The sequence below is a fragment of the Apium graveolens genome, chromosome 3 (genome assembly GCF_009905375.1).
Source record: "Apium graveolens cultivar Ventura chromosome 3, ASM990537v1, whole genome shotgun sequence".
NCBI classification, from domain to species: domain Eukaryota; kingdom Viridiplantae; phylum Streptophyta; class Magnoliopsida; order Apiales; family Apiaceae; genus Apium; species Apium graveolens.
In genome coordinates, this window is record NC_133649.1 from 123,408,049 (window position 1) to 123,424,735 (window position 16,687).

Sequence of the window (16,687 nt, forward strand, 5' to 3'; positions counted from 1 at the left end):
ATCATCGGTTGTTTGTCTCCAGACATGCTACCTTCTTGGAAAAGGAGTTTATCCTTGAAGGAAACAGTGGGAACAAAATTGAACTTGATGAAGTTCAAGAAGCACAAACTACTACGGATCAAGTGGAAACACCTGTTCAGACTGAACAACCTTCTGTGGAACAGCCCATTCGTAGGACAGGGAGAGTGTCTCGCCAACCTGAGAGGTATTATGGCATTGTCATTAAGAATGACAATGAGTTGTCGATCATTGATGATGACGACCCTGTGACTTATAATGAGGTTATGAGTAGTGTTGACTCAGAGAAATGGCATAGTGCCATGAAATCTGAAATGGAATCTATGTATACCAACCAAGTATGGACTCTGGTTGAGGCGCCTGAAGGTGTTAAGCCTATTGGGTGTAAGTGGGTATACAAAAGAAAGATTGGAGTAGATGGCTAGGTGGAGACCTATAAGGCCAGGCTCGTGGCAAAAGGATTCAAACAAAGGCAAGGGATTGACTTTGATGAAACTTTTTCGCCTGAAGCCCTGTTAAAATCAATTCGGATTTTGCTTGCGATTGCTGCTTACTACGACTATGAGATCTGACAAATGGATGTGAAAACGGCCTTCCTCAATGGGGAACTTGAGGAGGAAGTGTATATGACACAGCCAGAGGGTTTTCTTTCCAAGGGAAATGAACACCTAGTGTGTAAGCTGCTGCGAACCATATATGGTTTAAGGCAAGCTTCTCGTAGATGAAACAATTATTTTGATGAGACAATCAAAGAGTTTGGTTTTATCAAAAACATAGATGAACCATGTGTCTACAAGAAGGTTAGTGGGAGCGTGGTAACATTTCTTGTATTGTATGTGGATGACATACTTCTTATAGGAAATGATATACCGATGCTACAATCAGTCAAAGTATGGCTATCAAAGAACTTCACCATGAAGGACTTGGGAGAAGCATCCTACATTCTCGGTATGAAGATCTATAGAGATAGATCTAGAAGAATGATAGGTCTTACCCAGGGTACATACATCCAGAAAGTGCTTAAAAGGTTTAGCATGGAAAACTCCAAAAGAGGTCTCATATCGATGAGCCATGGACTGTCCCTCTCCGAAAAAATGTCTCCTAAGACACCTGAGGAAAGAGAGCGTATGAGTAAGATTCCTTATGCTTCAGCAATAGGATCTATCATGTACGCGATGTTGTCTACAAGGCCTGATGTTGCTTATTCAATTAGTGTAACGAGCAGATATCAGTCCAATCCAGGTGAAGACCACTGGAAAGCAGTGAAAAACATCCTTAAGTACTTGCGAAGGACTCAGGACATTTTTCTTGTTTTTGGTGGTGAATCTGAGTTGAAAATAGAGGAGATGTCAATGTCGAGAGAGTAAATTCCCTTACTAGCACCTCTAGGAGGTCATCATAGTCATCTTGTGTACACTGAACTATGATTTGGTTTAGTTCTTAGTCTCAAGGGACAATTATAAGGGCTCTACTGGGTATAGGAATTTGTACACGAAGATAGTGTATGATCAATAAAGGATCTACCCCTTCCAGTGTAGGAAGAGAATGCTCAATGCTGATCCACTTATGTTAGTTCAGGAATCTCTGGCCAGAGTGAATGAAATTAGAAAGGAGTTTCTAATTTACATTAAATAGAACTAAGCATAGTGAATGGGAAAGCAAGTGATTAAATAAGATTGGCTTGACACAAGTTCCAAGCCTTGTATTTAATCATGACATTGCAGGGTAGAAGGAATTAATTGTACGGTAACTACTCACTGAATAGGTTCTTGGTATTCTAAGCAGTGAATTGGTATTATTCGGATAGTCGCGATATGCTGAGAAGTATCCCTCACGATGTAGAATAAATATGATTAATTAATTAATCATATTTAATGAATTAGAGAATTTTTATAAATAATGATACAATAGTTTTATTATTATTTATTTCTACTACCGGCTTAATATTGAACCTACGGTGTCACACCATAAAAGAGAATGATTTAATGGTGGAGAAATTAATTAATAATGACTGATAATTATTTATTTATGAAATAAATAATTAATTGGCAAATTTAATAATTGATTAAATAAGATTTAATTGATTATAAATTAATTAAGAAAAAGTTCTTAATATTATTAATTAAGAATTTAATTTTTAGAAATTAAATCAAGTGAGAGAATTATTTCTAAAGTGTTTAGAAAAAAGATTAATAATTAAAAGGTGTTTTAATTATTAGTGAGAATAATAAAGGGTTAATAATAATAATATTTTATGGCAAAATTTTCAGCTGAAAATTTTGCCTATAAATATACTATTATTGACCCTAATTTTAACTCAACCAAAAAGATTTACAAAACCCTAATTCTCTCCATCTCCTCCTCCTTCATTACATCGTTTTCTTGGTGGATACCGGTGGAGTGCTTCACACTTGAGGAGCAGCTGCTAAGGATCTCTGTTCATCGTTTTTGGATCGCCATAAAGGACCTCCATCTTTCCATTAACGTAAAGCTTCTTAAGGTAAACATACTGAACTATGAATTAAATATTATTTTTTGCATGGATCCTGCGGAGGGTTTCATTTTTTTATGATTTAAATTTACATTTTTGTTGCATTTATGTGCTAAAAACCCTTCAAAGGACACTTGTTCTGAGAGATGAGTCAGACAATGAGGAACAGGTTCCCATGTCTGAACCTGTTGTAGTAGAAGCTGAGAAGATCTCTTCTCAGAAAGACACTGTAACTGGGAGTTCTAGGCCTCTCAAAAGGCTTAGAAAGCTAAATCCTGATGATAAAGCTCCTACAGTGTCTCCACCCTTGAAAAAAATGAAAAAGCAAAGAGCTCACAGGGACACAGTTGATTCAGAATCAGAAGATGAGGAAGCAGCTAAGGAAGGGGGTCAGGAATCTCTGATCCCAACAGAACCAATTATTATTGAATCATTTCCTTCAGCACAACCACAAACTGCTCAAGACAGAGTGCCTACTCCTCATGTGTCACCTATAATTGAACAAGTACATACTGATGACCCAGGTACAAGTGCTGAGATTGATATTCATAACTTGATTGAGCCTGAGGTTTTGTACTTAGAAGCTCCACCAACTCAAATCACTCCACCAACAACACCAATTCTGGATGCTGATTTTAATGAAGATATTCCTACTACACCAATTCTGAATCTGGATGATGAAAATCAGATTTTAGGTGGGCATCAAGGTTTGGCTGTTGATCAGAATTTAGTTGGAGATCAGCACTTAGAGGATGATGTTGAAGCCTCAATAGCCTCTCATACTATTCTTTTATCAGAGGATGTTGATGATGCTGATTCTATAAGTTCTGATGCTGCTAATGTTGAACTTACTGGTGAAGCTGCTGCCAATGTAGATGCTGATGCAGCTGGTCCATCAGGACATGCACCTCAACAAGCTCCAAACAAAGCTGAATTAATCAAGAAGTTTGTTAGAGAAGATGCACCAGTACCTTGGAGTGAAACTCCTAGAGGAAGAGAGTGGACTAAGGAATGGAACAAAGTTGATTTTGTTCCTTCTTCAACCATACTTGCTGAGCACTTGACCAAAGCTGATGAGATATTAGTCAATGATGATTTCAAGACACAGCTCAGAGTTACTGCACTAAGTACAAGGCACCTTCAAGGTCAACAATCTGTAACTCAGGCCAAGGTAGACAAGATTCAAGAATCCATAAATCAGCAAGATATGCTTGTCAAGATGGACAAGAAAAGGTTTTTCAAACCTACCTTTGAGAGAATTGAGTACATTCAGAAAACTCAGGAGAAGCAACAGGCTCAGATTGATGAACTTTTGAAGAATCAAGCTTCTCATCAAAATCAACTCAATGAGATCCAATCCTCAGTGGAATTGCTTGTCTCTCTTCTTTTACCTGCTGATGCCAAAAAGGGGGAGAAAGTAATTAAGGCCAAATGCAAAACTGTTAACACACTGAAGGTAAAGGATGATGAAAAAGATGACCAGGGAAACTCTGGAATGGGTGGAGGTCATGGTCAAGGTAAAGGTTTTTCATCAAGCAAAGCTGGAACTACAAGTCAAAGAACAAGTTCTGATACCGGTAGAAGAATAATTTCTGATACTGGTAAAAGGATAAGTTCTGATGAACATTTGGAACTTGATGAGAAAATTTCAAGACAGTTATTTCTGAAAGAAAATTGAGGAATGAAATTTGAGAGTCTAAAGGAAGAGGAAGCTAGACTTAAATTAGAAAAAGTCAACTCCAAATCTAAAGCTTCTGTTATTGAAAAGAAACTTCCTAAGGCTAAAGGCATTGTGATAAAAGAAAGGATAAATCCTGAGGCAACTAAAGTCAAATCAAAAGTGGAGATAGATCCAAGGTCTAAGGGCAAAGAAAAAGTTGATGAACCTATAAAGGTTTATGTGCCATTCATGGATGAAGAAATATCTGATGAAGATGCTAATCTTACTCTGATAAAAAGGAAGATTTCTCAAACAACCTCTGACATGGCTCATGTTGTTCAGAGTCAAGATATAGTAAGTTCTGATATGACAGTGAAGCAAGCAACCTCTGACATAGCTCAAGTTGGCTTGATATCAGAAGATAAGGAAAAGGAAACCTCTGACATTGCTCATGTTAAACCTTCAAAGTTACTCCTACCAGGATTCACCAAAGCTAAACAGACTCAATCTTTGAAGACTACAACAAGTGGTTTTGAAGCAAAAGTTGTTACAGGAAAAGAAGCCAGAGATAAATCTGGATTGGGTAGTGCTGATGAAAGAAGAATACAGAATACAACCAATGATCCAACTTCTTTAAGTGAACCAGGTGTGGAAGCAACTCCTGAAAGATTGAATCAACTTAAATCTGTACAGATGGTTTACCATACATTTTTGAAAGAACACATCTTGTTATATTTTATGACAGATGGAAGGGTATACCATATTAGGTAGAATGCTATACCACTGAATTATTTTAAGGAACTGGAAAATGTTATATTCTTACTTCAAGTGAAGAACAGATTAACAGATAGTGCTGCAAATTATTTGAAGACTCAAATTCAAAGACAGAAGAAGCTTTACTTTGTAAAGTCTGACAGCACATACTGTCCCAAGTACAGAGATCACAAAGGTGATATTGTTGAGGTGAAGCCTAACTCTGCTAAGATTATAACTACTTTTCTGGGTTATAAGGCTGTGGAATTCAATCTTGAGTCTGACAAGGCATATTTAATCAGACTAGATCAGGATATAAGGAAAGCTAGAATAAATGATCTCAGGGCTGTAATCTTTCAAATTGGTGAAAATACAGTTAAATTGAAGAATGCTAAATGGAGGATGGTTAATGAACTTGAATATGTTGAGAGATGTTTGTTAAAGAACTATCTCAGAACAACTCCTGATATCAAAGAGATCAGTAATTGAAGCCAAGTCCAAGATCTACAACTGCTTAAATTCTGATGTGTGTATAGACTGAAACTGTTATCAGACCTTGAGGATGGTAAAGCTACAAGGACTGTAAGTTGTAGTTATCTAGTCAAATTTCCATGCATTTATACTTAATGTTTTTGACATCATCAAATATATGTTAAACTTGTATATTATGCTAATTTACAAGTTGGGGGAGATTGTTAGATATATTTGATAATGTCATGACTAATATGATTTGTGTTTTTCAGATCTTACTTAACAGGACAAATCAGTACTTAACTGGAAATCAGTACTTATACTGAAGTCTGAACTTAAGATATCAGAACTTAAGTTGTCAGAACTTAAGTTATCAGGAGATATTTATCAGGAGATAATATCAGGACTTAAAGAGACTTTCAGATAAGGAGGTCGGCTGATTGAAAGGAAAGAAGATCAAGACAAACGCAAGAAGAGATATGCATGAAGAAGGAATTCTATGAAGAATAGAATACTTGGAAGAAAAGATAACTAGTTGATATATTTTAGGAAGCAGAATTATATTCCATATCAATTAGAATTTATCTTGTAACTGTGTAGTATATAAACACATACATAGGGTTTACACTATATGTGTTATCATAATCGAAGTTATTATTCATTGTAACCCTAGCAGCTCTCGTGATAAGTTGTTCATCACTGAGAGAGAACAGTTCCATATTGTAACAGAGTTTATTGTGTAACAGAGTGTACGTAGGAGTGTTATTATTATAGACATTAGTATTTTGCATACCTTTGTCTTTATTATAGCTCGTTGACGAAAAATTATTCTTATAGTTAGGAGTGTAATTTTGAGAGTAATTTGGCCTTCCATTAGAGTTAAAAACTCTATGTTGATTATTTGATTTAAGGAAGCCTTTTCCCTATCTTTGAGCTTTGCTTTGAAGCACACGACGTAGTTGTCTCGTAAGTAAGGCAATTTTTCTTTCATCGAGATTTTGGATTTCTTCATTTAATTCATCGTCATTTTCTTCTTCATCTATTAGTATAGATTTTAAAGGCATGTTTTTCTTTTTTTCTTCCACTTTTGGAATGACTTTTTCTTGTAAGTTATCTTCTTTGTATGCACGAAGATTTCCAAATAGATTATCTATTTTATAATCATTGAGATTGTGCATCTCTTTGATTGTGGTTACTTTAACCTTCCAACTTGGAGGTAATGATTTAAGAACTCTACGGTTCTTTTCATTTTGAGTATAACTCTTTCCGAGTTGAGATAGTTCATCGAAAATGCGAGTGAATCTAGTTTCCATGTTGATGATATTTTCTCCTTTTGTAGTTTAAAGTTCTCCTATTCTTGGATCAAAGTGTCCATTTGAGAATCTTTTATATCCGTGGTTCCTTCGTAGTAACCACTAATTTATCCCACATTTCTTGTGCTGACTTGCAATTATTTACTCTTCATTATTCTTTTTCAGCATGTGCACTTGTGAGTACCATTTCTGCCTTAACAGCTATATTCATTCTTTCTTCCTCTATCGCGTTATATTCACTAACCTTCTTTTCGATGATGATGTCATCAACCGTTTTTGTAAAAATAACGACTCCATCTTCTATGGTCATCCAAACTCTGACTCCTTGAGATCTAGCATAGATGCGAAACCTCATTTTCCATGTTGCATAGTTGGTGCCGTCAAATAGAGGAGGGCAAGTGCTAGATAGACCTTCACCACAGCCGATGGTATTTAGATACGCCATTTCAGATCACTTTTTGTTGTGCCTGTAAATCTGCAAATCACATAACAAACACGTTAAAAAGCACTACTCTAATACCAATTGTTAGGTCCCGTAAAAGGGCTATTTTAAGCTAGAAGGGGGGGTTAAATAGCTTAATTACCAATTTATAAATTATTATGGTATTTTAAAAATATTTATCCCGTTTTAAATATTTTACTGATGCAGATTATATATGCGGAAATAAAAGGTAAGGAAGAAAATACCACACGAGAGATTTATCCTGGTTCGCGATGGCACAACCTCTAATAGATTCGCTCACCCCTACGTCCAGTCCCCGAGCTCCTCTCCAGGACCCGAGTTTTCCCTTAAAATAACCTTGCTCCTTACGTAGGCGGAGAAGCCTTTACAACCCCACAAATACTTGTCTTGGTGCGTAACTCCGGGTTACCACCTCAAAATAAATGTGCAAACCTACACAACCTATCTTAGACAATAACATCATGTCATTTCTTCAAAGTTGATATGGAACCTTTGGTGTAGTCTTTGTCCTTCTAAGCTTTTGCAGGTCTTGGATCTCAGTAGTTGGTCTTGGGTCTTTCCTCTTCCTCACGGTGCGAAGACTAATAACTCCCCGTTAGTACGTCTAGGACTTGGGTCTTAGAACGAGAATCACCTCACTATACTTCACCTCACTACAAAATAAAGAAGAAAATATCTACGAAACAATTATCGTTATAGATAAAAAGAGTTTGGACTATTAATACACTTAACTAGACCGGATGACTAACAAATATTCTTAAAAGAATATTAATGTATACTTTTTTTAGATTAAGTGAATGTTAAGTATACTTGGTTTCACTTCATTTTGAAAAATATATATTTTATTTCCAAAGTAATAAATACATCAAGTCCTTGGTTAAGCGTTATATCTTTCGGATCTTTGATAAAATAATTTCTCGTTTAATATAGTCGTGTGTAGACTTTTATAAATCGATAACGTTACACTTATTCTTTAACAATTTGCACTTATAAAATATTTGGCCGAGAGAATAAAAGGTGCGTAATTTAAACACAATATATCAAAACAATATAAGAGCAGAGTTTAAATTATATTAGCACGGTTTATATGTGTATATATATAATATATAATATAAGCTTTAAGTTTTTTCCACGAAACACTGAAGGTGCTAGTAAGGGAAGTCGCTTAATTCCTATGCGATTATATATGTATACTTATATTTACTTAAAAGGTTTAAGATCTTCCCACGAATCACTAGAGGTGCTAGTAAGGGAATTTACTTAAATCTTTTAACTAAATATAATAATATGTATATATAGATATATATAATATAAGCCTTAAGTGTTTCCCACTAAACACTAAACGTGTTAGTAAGGGAAGTCGATTAAGTCTTGTTAAACAGTTATAACAAATATATCAATATATGGCTAAAATAAGTGTGTTTAAGTTTAAAGAATAAAATGATAGCCTTTGTAATTTAATTCCCATGAAACACTAAAGTTGCTAGTTAGGAATATATACCAAGCGTTGTATGAAATTATCACTTCGTGCTTAGAAGTGTATAATTTGTAGAAAACAATCCTTGTACGAACTATATAAGAGCTTGTAGAGATGAAGAGAAGGTATTACTAAACTTCTTATATGAATATTAGGATTGGTCGGTTAAGACTCGGATGAAAGCTAAGAGGTTTACCACTTTTAAGAGATGAACTGAAAAGTTCGCCGAAAAAATTCTCTGGAGGTTCGGCCGGATTTTGGCTAATTGGTCGAACATGGGAAGCCCTTCGGGAGGCAAGAAAGTGGCATGGATGAGCTTTGCTTGGGACAATAGAGCTTGGTTGGAGGAACTAAGCTTGAAGATCAAGAACCTTGAATATCTGATATATATTTGTAAGAGAGAGGTTTTTGAGATGAAGTATTTGGGTTTGGATATTAGAGAGTGTGTAGAGAGAATACTTCTTGAAAATGCCCAGAAATTATTTAGCTCTTAGCTTGTGTAAAAAATGGTGGGGGTGGGTGTTTATTTATAGAAGGAGTTAGTTGAAGGGAGTGGTTGAGATTGAGTTAAATTGAATGGTGGATGAAGAGAGTGGTGTGGATTGATGACATGGAGGATAAGGTGTGTTAGATTTCAACATTCATATAGGATAAACAAGAAAAATCCCAGCAACTTATTAATTATATAATAATGGATTTTAACTTTTTCAATTAATCATTAATTACTTAGTTAATTAAGTAATTAGCACCATTAAATATAACGACTTTATAAACCCATTAATAAATACAACCAAAAATATGATAATTACCTAAATATCATAAAATGATGATCTTCAAGTTTTGGTCAACTTTGGTCAAAGGTAACTTGGTCAAACGCTCGGTCAAAGTCTTGGTCAACACCTAGAAAAATCACACCCGGACAAAATTTCTTTAAAAATTACGAAACTTTAACCATGCATAAAAAATACCATTTAAGTGACAAATCTTAAGTTTCAAGATTTTCTAGCAAGTGGAAGTATTTGAATTTAAAATGATTAAATCAGGATTCAGTTCCAAATAAAATATGAACGATCTTTTATGAAAGCAGATAGACCCTGTTCGCTCAGTTTGGGCTAAAATAAATAATTAGAATATATTTACATAAATATAAAATATTTGAGAGTGTGGGAAATATTTTTTAATTATTTAAAAGTATTTTTCTCCGATAAATAATATTTTTAAGATACGAGAGAGAATTACATTAAAAAATATGAGGAAGGGGATAAAATGAGATATTAATATTCCTTTATCAAATATTAATTTCTAAGAGTGTAAAAATATATCTTTATATTTATAAATATTTTATGGAGTGAAAGATATATATTTTATCCCTTTTAAAACCATCTATTTTTCAAATAAATTTAGCACGAGCCTTCTAAAGAATATCCAAGTTCTGATATCCCTTTTTCAAACTTGTTGTCTTATTAATATTGCAAGAGAGCCTAAGAAAAATCATATTTCCGATAGTTCTTTTACGATCTCATTGCTTTGAAGTATATTCCTTTAAAATGTATGTATTTTGATTTTCAGCAAATTGGAATATCTCTTGTATTTATATTTAAAATATAGATACATTTTGAAAAACATTTTTGAAAATATTTTGCTAGATATGGCTTTTCACTTTTGATTATGTCAATTAAATTCATGCCTAGTTGGAGAGGATATACATGTTTTAAATTTTATGTTAAATTATGCAAATACCAAAATAAATAGTTAATCGAAGTTGTCTTTTCATTCGGGTCTTCCGGCTAGAACCTATAGAGTCGAAATACCCTAATTCAGACAATCGTTTATGTTTGACATATCTTTGCTATCAAATCTACCCATACGATTTTATAATCCGACTCGTATTTATAGATATATTATTAAAATACATATAACATTCAAGGTTCACATCTTCAAAATTCAGTTCGATATACTTTTTGGAAAGTACGTATACTCGTCATTTTGAAAAATAGGTTAATCGATTATTTATAAAATATTTTGTCACGACACGTAACTAGGTTCGTATAATATAATTACTTATTCTCGTTCGACTTTTCCGATATTTCTAGGTTACGTTCCTGAATTTTTGGAATTTATTTCCCAAAAATCGGGCAGCGTATCCTCTATTTATCGGGTTCCCGTTTATATCGCCGATGACAGTAAAATTTGCGGGTACCCATTTATATCGAGAGTCCTACGCGAGTTTCACCGATTCATATATAAATTTTCTGCATCGCAAACATATAAATAATTAATATCATGAATTTTAATCAATTATTATATTATTATTTATCTTCTTTTTTTTGCAAAATTAATAAAAGAATCATAACAAATTAAGTAAAGCAACAGGGATATCACACGCGTGCCACACACACAGATATACACGACCGGCTGCCATGCCGGAAAATTCGGCGGCAAGGAATAAAGGCACAACACACAACCCACACATCACAACACAACACACACATTTATGTATACGTGTATACATATATATACAGAAAAGCAACCAGAAGCAATCGCCGAAAGGCGATGAAAATTACCGGAACATCACAGACGGCCGAAACAAGGGGAAGAAACGGAAACCGGACTGAAGCCACGAAACCCACCTGAGTTAGGCGGTGGCTCACCGGGAATAACGGGGAAACAGGGAGAGAGAGACTCGAGAGAGAGTAAAGAAAGATTAGAGAGATAATAGAAAGAGAAATTAGGAAGAGAATAGAGAAATTGATAATTGTTCATTACAATTAGGACTGCCATGCCTCGATAACATAAACAAAAATTAGATACGTGTCCTGGTCTGCCGAAAATCCAATTTTTCTATCCCCAAAATTACAATTTAACGGATTAGGTAGCGATTAAAATTGAACCTCAAATAACCAAATATATCTTAAAATTCTCATAATAATACAATACTAGTAAAATAAAAATTTCATAATTTTTAAACTATTTTTGAAACGCAACCCATACCCACATTTAACAATTTAACGGATAAACGTGCGTGTGGGTTTAATCCCAAAAATTTTCAAAATAACTTTAAAATTCTCGGAATATTAAAAACATAAAGAACTATGGGTTTCATAAGTTTTGAAGTATTCTGGAATTTAATACTGAATTTACACTAAAATATGATCAGAAAATCATTTAGGGATAAATAATCGATGAAATATGGTTTTTTAAATTTTATAAAATCCCATAAATAATTATTGAAATTATAAAGTCATGAAAATAATTTTAAAGATAATTTCAATATTTATAAGGATAAATCTTCAATTTAATCACTTTTAAAAGTGAAAACAAAACAATACAGTTTAGCATTTAATAATATAATTAATCCTCGAACACCACAGAATCACACCCATCTAATAATAAATACAACCCTCTGCTAATATAGTTATAATTTATTTTATTTGTTTAATAATTTCATAATTATACTTATATATCGGCTCCGAAAATAGACTACTTAGCCGCTAAGTAACTATGAAAACGATACAATTTGATACCAGATTTGGAAAATTATCAAAACCGAACTTCTTATAAAAACTTTTTACGAAAATTTGATATGCCGTCTCTCAAGAATAGGGTTTTATTGATCTGCCAAACTGACAACCGTATCGAAAATTTTGCGTTGGGACTCGTACGGGTCAAACCGTACCCCGGATCGAAAAAGTCAAAACATGGAAAGTGTTCAGAATAACCAGGTTAGGTTAGGAAGGAGTTTTCTGAAGAGTTTCGGGTTATAATAACGTAAAAATGGTTGAAGTTGGACGATTTCCAGTTTTATAAAGTAATTTTATAATTACTCAAAAATAATAATTATTAAATCTATAAATTCTTATAAAATCACATAACAATCCAAAAATTACCAGAAAAATACCATAATTACCTATATTTGATTCTGGACATATTAAAATTAAAATACTTACACTTTATTACATACAGACATCCAAATATTAATATCAATTATCAGATAATTCACCAAAATTCACATAATAATCACATAATAATTATTTATTGATAAAAATAATTACACGATATATCCTGGATATTACATCCTTCCCCCTTAAAAGGATTCTGTCCTCAGAATCATACTACGGAACGGATAATGATACTTTTCAAGCATTTCACTTATAATAACTCGGGTTAATCTCTTATCAGAATAACTTTTTCATAAGCTTAACTCATTACTTTAATCACTACTCAATAGTCTCTTGCCGACATCAAAATCTATCAGTAGTTCATGCAACTTGACTCAAGTCTCCATTTTATACATATGGAGCTAAATTACTCTTCCTGGTTATACACATATAAACATCTTATGAACTCGTTATACCTGTGACGATAAAGCCAACTCATTCACAATCTTTCTACCTATCTTACTGTCTCAATGGACTATCTTAATTTATACTAATCTTCTTTTATTTCTAATTCTAGTAATTCGTGTTTATGAACATTTCCAACCTTTACTGATTGTTCCACTTCATTTCCATGTATTTCTTTGTTGAATTAGCCTAGCTTGTAATTGCTTTCAATCGTGTTCGAGGCTCTTTAATTGTTCTCCTACACTTTTCTTCCATCTTGCAAATGATATTCTGAGCTCATGGCGCCTTCGGTTTCCAACCGTCTTAAATTAATTCCAGAGTTTAGAATTAAAGAGAGAATCTCAACAATTGCATTTAACTCACCACTTATTATTACACCTTAGTTTCTTTTTAATTACCATCGAATATATTTATCGAGCGAAAATCTATTACTATTTAAAAGAAAATATATTAATTTGGATATATTTCCCATATACTATAACCTATATTATTATTTATTTGGTTCTAGGGAGTCCCGATATAAAATTTATTATAATGTTTTTCCTGACATTCAGTCACCTATAATGCTTACTCTTGTCTTCGCGTTATATTATCAGAGAGTCTTCCTTTTACATCCATGTCGTGTATCATATTCTTGGGGTAACCTGAATCTCTCGAGTTGTCAATGCGTAGCCAAAACCCTATCTCTTAATTATGCCTTACATAGTACCCATTTATTCATGAATGGTATATCTTATTTCGGTTCAGCACGGTTCATAGGGTTTCTCATACTTATGCCAACATGTTAAATCAAATAATAATATTGATCAATTACAATCCTTACTGGAATCTGATAACATATCACTATCTCCTCTAAACAATATCGAACTTACACCTCGGTAAAGTATTTATTAATAGAAGAATGATTAGGTTTAGTTAACCTATCCCTAATAATTCAAATAACGCTTACTTTGGCTTTGGTTTTCAAGTGATTCTACTATATTGTTGTTGAGTGGCATTTATGACACTTTATTACGCTCTGTAAAGCTTTAAATTGGTGTATTTGTACTCAAGTTATTGGCGTTTTAATGTTTTCTAGTGTTTTTGCATTTCCAGGCATTCTCCATGTAATTAGGTGAATTAGCATGGTTTTAGTGCTAATTGGGTGTTAGGATGGTGTTGGAATAAAAGCTAGTGGAAAACCAACTCAAATCAGCAAGGAAAAGAAGAAGTCAGAATTTTATACAGGGAGTCAGTGCACGCGTGTTGTGATAGCGCGTGGCCGCGCCCAAAGATCAGAAGCTCAGCGCGCCCGCGCTGGTCAAACGCGCGGTCGCGCCAAGTCGATAAGAGAAATTATGTTTCTATTCTTATTTTGATCCAGAAGACTTCTACTCTGCATGGGGATGATAAATATACATAATTAAAGATGTTTTGCAAAAGGAGAGACGTACAAAAACTAAGGAAAAGGAGTAAAGAAGACTGGAGAGCACAATTCAACCAAGGAGAAGAAGATCTAGTTTATTCTTGTGATTCTTTGTTTTAGTTCTAACGTTGGATGTTAGTTTTCTTATTCTTGAACCTTTACTTGTATTCCGTACTTGGTTTTATTAAGTATAAAGACTACGTTTATTATACCATGCTTTCATCGGAACCCACGTTGATGATGAATCCGATTATGGGCTAATGGTTATCGTGGGGTTCTAGCGGATTTATTTATGGATTTCTTTAGTTAATTTGTTTCGATGCCTTAGTGTGTGGTAATTGTATGATAACCTAGTATTGGTTGTGCTTATTCATCTTGTGAGCGTCGCGAACTTATAAGATAGTGTGTTAATTCTTAATGACGCGAAAGTGAATTTAAGGATTTCGAACTTGCCATGCTAGCATAGATTCATGTGTTATTGTTATGCATGATTCGTTGGTAATTTTAACCATCTTACTTGCCCTATGTAATCACGATAGATAACTTGTGCATTAAACCGTTATATTGTCAAATTCTATAGAGATATAGGGTATCAATATAATTGGTATCTATTCAGCTTTCATCTATTTTGTGGATGTCTGGTAGTATGGTATTCGTACAATGAAAGTTGGCGTTTATCAGTTTCGTGTTATCTGATTAGTGTCATCACCATTACATGCTAAGGTTAGGAACGAAAAGGCTATTGAATGAAATACTTAATGAAGTTAGAATCCCATGTTTGTGTTATATATTATTCACTTCTCTTTATTCTCTTTAGTTAATGTTCTTTAGTATAATTCTCATTAGTTAATCATAGTATAATCAAAACTCAATTTGTTATTCGTCTTAACATTGAATAATAGCCATATCATTGTTGCATAAGTGCATAAATCACAAAGTTAATCTAAAACAATCCCTGTGGGAATGAACTAGAAATAATTCTATATTACGTGCGAACGCGTATACTTGCATGAATTTTAGCGCGTGATTAGCGACTAACAAGTTTTTGGCGCCGCTGTCAGGGACTGTAGTGTTAACTTTTAGTTTATGTGTTTGTCATCAGTGATCGTTAAAGTTCATTGACTCGGATATTGTTACTTACCTACTCTTTTTCTTTCATGTGTTTCAGGTATTCTAGCGAGCGTGTATGCATACTCGTTTGCGGGCTCGTAAGAGAACTCTGGATCAAGCCGAGGAAGAAGCTGTAGTGATTCGAAGGGAAGTTTTTGAGGAAGAAGAGGAAGTAGCAGAAGAAGAGAATATCGAGGAACCAGCTCTAGTAGTGATGGGAGATCAAGCAGAAAATCCTGAGGCTCTGATAGACTATTCTCATCCTAAGATCAATGATATTCAATCGAGCATCATCAGACCAGCCGTTTCGGCTAACACTTTTGAGATCAAGTCGAGCACGATTCAGATGATACAGAACTCAGTTCAGTTTGGGGGTTCTCCTATAGAAAACCCCAACATGCATATCAGGGATTTCATCGAGATCTGCGACACTTTCAAGTTCAATGGGGTGACGGAAGATGCTATCAAGCTGCGACTCTTCCCATTCTCTCTGAGGGATAAAGAAAAGTGTTGGTTATATTCTCTGCCACAAGGGTCTATCACCACATGGGAGGATCTTTCTCAAAAGTTTCTCACTAAATTCTTCCTGATGGCAAGATTGCTGCAATCAGGAATGCTCTTACACAGTTTGCTCAGTAAACTGGAGAATCTCTGTGTGAGGCTTGGGATCGATATAAGGAGATACTAAGGAAGTGCCCACACCATGGCATGCCTGATTGGATGATTATAAACTATTTCTATAATGATTTCGGTGCTCAGTCTAGACCTATGCTTGATGCAGCTTCAGGAGGAGCCCTGTGGGCTAAAAGCTACAATGAAGCTTATAAACTGATCGAACGGATGGTTGCTAATGAATACCAGAATCCTTCTCAAAGGCTAACTCAGGGCAAGGTAGCAGGAATTCTGGAGTTGGATGCAGCAATTGCTATAGCTGCCCAACTTAAAGCATTGATGATGAAAGTGGACTCTTTGGCGAATTATGGAGTTAATCAAATCTCTAGTGTTTGTGAGCTTTGTGCGGGAGCGCATTAAACAGAGCAGTGCACTATTTCTAGCGAATCAGCTCAATTTGTGAGCAACTTTCAGAGATCACAGCAACAAGCTCCAGCCACTTATCATCCAAATAACCGCAATCATCCTAACTTCAGCTGGAGTAACAATCAGAATGCGGTGCATCAATCTT

General features: G+C 34.4%; 1 non-coding gene across 1 annotated transcript; it reads right to left on the reverse strand.

Moving 5' to 3' along the window:
- Positions 1-16,107: 16,107 nt before the first annotated feature.
- LOC141716419 (small nucleolar RNA R71) lies at positions 16,108-16,214 on the reverse strand. Its single transcript, XR_012573130.1, has one exon. It is a non-coding gene; the product is annotated as a small nucleolar RNA R71 (small nucleolar RNA).
- Between the last annotated feature and the right edge of the window lie 473 nt (positions 16,215-16,687).